Source organism: Lichenostomus cassidix, chromosome 10 (genome assembly GCF_008360975.1).
Source record: "Lichenostomus cassidix isolate B80296 chromosome 10, HeHo_3.0, whole genome shotgun sequence".
Taxonomy (NCBI): domain Eukaryota; kingdom Metazoa; phylum Chordata; class Aves; order Passeriformes; family Meliphagidae; genus Lichenostomus; species Lichenostomus cassidix.
Window position 1 is genome coordinate 881,342 of NC_139491.1, and position 5,723 is coordinate 887,064.

At 62.4% G+C, this 5,723-nt stretch overlaps 1 long non-coding RNA gene across 1 annotated transcript; it reads left to right on the plus strand.

Annotated features, from left to right (window-relative positions):
• Window positions 1-216: 216 nt before the first annotated feature.
• LOC146432510 (uncharacterized) lies at window positions 217-4,057 on the plus strand. The gene is made up of 2 exons (XR_014854169.1): window positions 217-316; window positions 3,829-4,057. It is a non-coding gene; the product is annotated as an uncharacterized LOC146432510 (long non-coding RNA).
• Window positions 4,058-5,723: the final 1,666 nt, after the last annotated feature.

Here is a 5,723-nt window from a genome sequence, read left to right on the forward strand (position 1 = left end):
GCGGCGCTGAGCTCTGGCCGCTCCCGCAGCCGGCGGAGCCCCGGCGCTCTCGTGTCTCAGCGGCGAACTCTTCCTGTTTAAAAGCTCTCCAAATCACTGGGGCAGCTTGTTTTGACATTTGATTAGCCACAGAGAACAACTTGAGAGTGCTTGAGCGACGGAGGGAGGGAGGGAGGGAGGGAGGGAGGGAGGGAACTCGGCGGCGGGAGCGGCGCTGAGCGCTCGGCCTGTGCCGGCAGCGGGCAGGGGCGGTGGGCACCGCTCCAGGCCCAGATAAGTGGGCTGCCGGGAGAGGCGAAGGCGACGAGAGGAAGTGGTGAGTGAAGTCAGCTGAAAACAGTTTCTTTTGCTCGCTCTGACTCATAAATTTCATTAATACCCCGGCGGCAGCATCCCCGCGGCCCCGCGGGCTGCCGGAGCGGGATCCGGGATGGGAACCCCCCACGCCGAGGGTTTCCAGCGGGGATAACCCCCCTGTCCCGAGATTCTGGTGGCCTTCGCAGGTCCGTGAGCGTGTCCAGCGCTTGTCAGGCCGCTGACAGCTCCCCGCGGGTGTGGGAGCAGCTCTGCGATCATTCCTCCGCCAGCCGCCCTCCCGCAGCCATGAACTCCCAGGGGTTTGTTTTCTTTTTCCTCCCGGACCTACAACAAGTTGTGTCAGGTCGCCGGTGACACTGCAGGGCTGTTTTGCTTTCCCTCGCTATCATCGCTATCAAGTAGGAGTTAACAGCTCTTGTTTATACAATGCCTATCTGGCCAGGGGCTGATTTAATACCTCCCACTTCTTTTAAGTGCAAATAGACTCTAATGTGTGTATTAGGCTACTTGAGCGGCTGCTCTGCTGAAATACTCGCTTTCCAAATAACTTATCTGCAGTTAATGCCGGCCAGAGGAGAAGAGCAAACTTCTTAAGAATTTAGCAATAAGGGAAAGAAAACAATCCCTTTTAATATTCCCGCTTTCCCCGGGCTAAGCCTTTGGCCACACGGAGCTCGCTGGGATTTCACGGGCGGGAAGCTGGGATGGTTCACGGGTCACAGCCCTGATCCGGCTCCTCCGGAGCATCCCAAAACTGAGCCACACGGCTCGGGGGACGCGCAGCTGCCCCAGCCCCGCTTCCAGCCCCTCGTGGCTACCGGCCCCGGCACCCCGCACCCCTGCCGGCCCCTCCCGTGGCCACCGGCGCGCTGGGAGCAGTAGCCACCCTGCTCAGGCAGCGTCTGCAGCCACGCTTGGCAGGAGAGACAAAGAGAAACCTCATCCCTGAGCGAAACTGCGGAGTTTCTGCTGAGTCACAGCCATCAGGGAATGGGGAGAGCAATTACAGCCGAAAACTGGGAAGGCATCCCAAACAAATTGGTTATAATTAACAAGTAGAAGAATAACACCAGTAATACCATTAGCAGGCCCAAAAGCCATTTGCAATATAATATCTATAATTAGACAGTGCTCAGCAAAAGCCGGGGCTGAGCTGTTCGCCCCGGGAAGGGAGGGCAGGTGAGCCTGAGGCATGGCGGGCAGGGATCCGGGGGTGGCGGGCACGGGACAGGGCCCAGGGGCACGGGACAGCACCCAGGGGCACCCAGGAGCATCCATGAGGATCCGAGAGTGGCCTGGCTCCAGCCACGGGGGGTGTCAAGGGGACATCTGTCCTCCTCTCCCAGCTCCCTCCGGAGGATTTAACATCCTTGGACATTCCCATCCCGTCTTGGACAGGGCTTGGAGCAACCTGGGACAGTGGAAGGTGTCCCTGCCATGGCAGGGGTGGCACTGGATGGGGTTTAATGTCCTTTGCCACCCAAATCGGAGCTGCTGGGTTCGGAGCTGAGCTGTAGCCGAGTTCAGACAGTGAGCCCCGAGCACGATCGCTGCTCCTGTCGCCCCAGCTTGCTGGCCAGAGCTCTGTAAATCCAGGTCTTTGGAGCTTCCAGGGAATCCCTGGGGCTCTCCCTGCCCCCAGCATCATGGGGATTCCCCACCCCCTGCCCCAAATTCAGGGACACGGGGGGAAAAGTGTTGTTTTAGATGCTGGGAGCCTCCCGGGGGCCGGGCGGGGGTTTGGGGGATCCCGAGGCGGGGTGCTGCCCCCAGGCCCCCCCGAGCCGGGCTGCTGGGCTGGGCAGGGCGCTGGGGTTGCTCAAGCGAAGCCGCAGCTGAGGTCAGCGGGACTGCGCTTGTGAAAGGCCGCGGCACCGGGGCCTGTTGCGGCAACACCGGCAGCCGCCGCTCTTCCCGGAGCCGCCCGGAGCCGCCACCGCCTCGTGGGGTGCAGGGGGGAAGAGACCCCGAACGGCTCAGCCAGCCCTGCCACCAGCGGGGACATCTCCCGCCGGGCCGTGCCGCTCCAGCCCCATCCCGGCGCTGCCGGCTGGGATCCTTGCTGTCACCTCACAAAGTCCCCAGTGCCAGGGGGGTCAGCATCGAACCCTCTCTTTCCAGGGGGCTGGAAAACCTCCCCGCCGGGCGCAGATAAACCCCAGCTCCCCTCAAAGCCAAATATCCGGGGCTGCTCGCTCCCGAGCGCTTCGCTGCCGTGCCGCTCTGCAATCCCTGTTTAGATAAACTTGAAAGGCGAGGGGAATTTGGCAGGCAGGGTCCTGCCCTGCGCGGAGGGCAGATAATGTCACCTGCAATGTAAACACACACCATTGACCGGGGCTGGGACCGGCTTGTCAGCGATAAAGTCACCTCTGGGGCGGCTCCCGTCACGCCGGGCTGAGCCGGGCAGGGAGGAGGGGACACGAGGGCCACACGTGGGTGCGGCGGCTGTGTGCACACGTGTGTGCGGCCGGGAGTCGCCGCTGTCCCCGCCGGCTGTCCTCCTGCCCATCCGGGCTGTCCGGGAGGCTGCAGCCTCTTCCCGGAGCCACGCGGCGTGGGGAGGGCGGATGGAGATTTTGGGGACAGACGGGTGTCCTGGCAGGGCTGTCCTGGAGGTGTTGTCCCCAGGGAGGCTGCTGGTGGCTGTCGCTGTGTCCGTGCAGATGTTCACACCCTTCCAGCTGTTCCCGCCCTCATCCCGAGGGATTCTTTGTCCCATGGGGGTTTGGGGGGGGCTGTGGACACCCCCGAGGGGTCAGCGGGGCCAGGGAGTGGCCGTGGGAGGATGGGGACAGCGACAGTTCCCCGCAGAGGAGCTTTGGGAAGGAGAAGGGGAAGAGCAGCTCCGACGGTTTCCCCGAAAGGCTGTGGGGACAGCACGGTGTCACCGCGTGTCACAGCCCCAGCAGCTGAGCCCGAGGTTTCTCCCCGACACGGCGAGAGGAAGGAACACGTCCTGCTTCCCTTCCCGGCTGTGCCACCTCACGGGCCAAAGCCACCCTCGGAAGTGTCACATCCCGGGGGAGGGATCACCACATCACCCCAAAAACCCCAAAGGCTCCTGCTCTCCACGGCGACATGATCTCACGGGAAACTGTCCTTTGCCAGGCACCTTAGTGGTGACACTGAGTGTCACTGGGTGTCCCCTTGGCCTCATCCTCGTCCTCAGCCGGTGGTGTCCCCATCCTCACAGAGAGGAGGGACACGATGTCCCCACTCGTGGTGACAAAGGCACCTCGTGGCCAGCTGGGAGAGGGGACAGTGGCTTCTCACACTGAGGCTTTTCCCAAGATCCTTCAGAAGAAGAAAACCCTTGGAAAAAGAAAAAATAAGCCCAGGGAAAAGATCGTGGGTTTCTAATTGGGATGTGCAAATATCAATTTAAGCAGATCTTAAATCAATACGAACCAGAACGTTTCCTTTCACCCCTAATCGTTCTTTTGATGCTTTTTTTTCCCCCAACCAGGTGAGTTTCAATAAGCTAAAATAAAACATCTCCTCTTTCAGTGCAGTCCCAGCGTGAGGAATATCAATTAACGAGAGCCATCCTTGGCCGGTGGAGTTCACCACAACAGCGCTGGAGCTGCGGCTCGATGGGAATGGGAAGAAAATTACAACCTTTTCAGGGAAACCATTAAGTAAAAATCAGAATTTGTCCATAAGTACCACAGGGGGAGGGGCACAGCCCAGCTAATGGGTTCTATTTTGAGCAATAAAGTGAATTTTCAGTGCAAAATCGCCGCTTTCTGTTCCTCTCCCCATGGCCTCACGTCCCCCAGGTCTGGCCCTGGAAAGTCCCTGGGAGAGAGGGTCTGGCTGGGAATCACCTCTTTGTCCCTCTTTTCCAGCTCGGTTAGTACAGAGTGAGGATTGTACAGAACATCGAATCCTGGGTTTGTTTGGAAAGGACTTCAAGCTCATCCAGTGCCACCCCTGCCATGGGCAGGGACATTGCCACTATCCCAGCTTCCAGCCTGGCCTTGGACATTCCAGGGATCCAGGGGCAGCACAGCTTCTCTGGGAATTCCATCCCAGCTCTCCCCACCCTCCCAGCCAGGAATTCCTTCCCAATATCCCATCTGAATCTCCACTTTCCCACCATGAGGCCATTCCCTGTGTCCTGTCCCTCCAGCCCTTGTCCCCAGTCCCTCTCCAGGATGCCCTCGGCAGCAGGAGCGGAGAAATCAGGACCAGTTTCACCACCAATATTTCCAGGTTGCTCTTTGCCATGGATTTTCACTGTTTCCCCAGCACTGGCGATTCCAGGAGCTGCTCCTGCTCCGTGTGCTTCGGAGAGCTGTGCTCCCACATCATCCCATCCATTCTCCCGGGATTTGCCTCCCTGATGGGCACCACGGTGGGTGTTCCAGGGGGACTGCAGTGGACATCCCGATGGACACCCAATGGATATCCCAAGGGATGGATCCCAATGGACATCCCAATGGGTGCTCCAATGGATACCCCAATGGCTCCCCCAACTTCACCTCCATGTACCCCGTGCAGTGCAGAGGCTTTGCAAAGAGCTGCCGCCTCGGCAGAGAAAAAGCCGAAAGGAGGCAGAGTCAGGGAATTAGGAAGAGCTGGGAATGGCGGAGGAGGCGGGCAGGGCGCGGGGGCAGCGGCCCCGTGGTGGCTCCGCTCCGCGGTGAATCCGCGCCGGGCTTTGCGGCGCTCCGGCAGTGCCGGGCGAGCCCCACGTGGGGCAGGGGCGGGGCCAGGTGGCTGCAGCCAATGGGCGGCGGCGGGAGCTGACAGCGCTCGGCACGTCAACAACCGGAACGCGCCCAATTAGCGGCGGGCGGGGGGGCCGGGGGGGGGCCGGGGCACCCCCATCCCGCACCCCGGGGGTCAGCGGGGCGCTCGCACCCCCCACGCCGGGGAACGAGGAGGGGGCGGGATCTCGGGGCGTTTCGCCCCTTGTTTATTATTTAAGCGGCGGCGCTTCATTCTTGTCGAGAAAGGCCCGAGCGGCGGCGTTGCCGCAGAGATCGCGGCGGTGCCGCGGCCCGCCCGGCTCGGCGGTGACAGATTGTTTGAGCTGGAGGAAGCGCCGGCCCGGGCTAATTACGCCGCCATGGCGGGCGGGCGGCGGGCGGGGGCTGCGCGCCGGCGGCCCCGCGTGGCTTTGATTGACAGCGCCGCTCCCTCTCACCAATGGCGTTGGAGCGGCGGCCCGCTCCGCGCTGCGATTGGCGGGGGGGCGGCGCGCGGCCCGCGGCCCCACGTGGGGCGGAGGCTCCGTCTGACGCGCGGGCGAGCGGCCATTTTGTGCGCTGGGCCGGGCCTGGCCCGCCCGTGGAGCCGCGGCCGCCCCGGCCCCGCTGCCCCCGGCCCGCCGCGACCGGGCTGCTCCCGCTCCGCTGCGGCGGGCGAGGGGTGTCCCCCGAGGGCGCAGCCGGGTG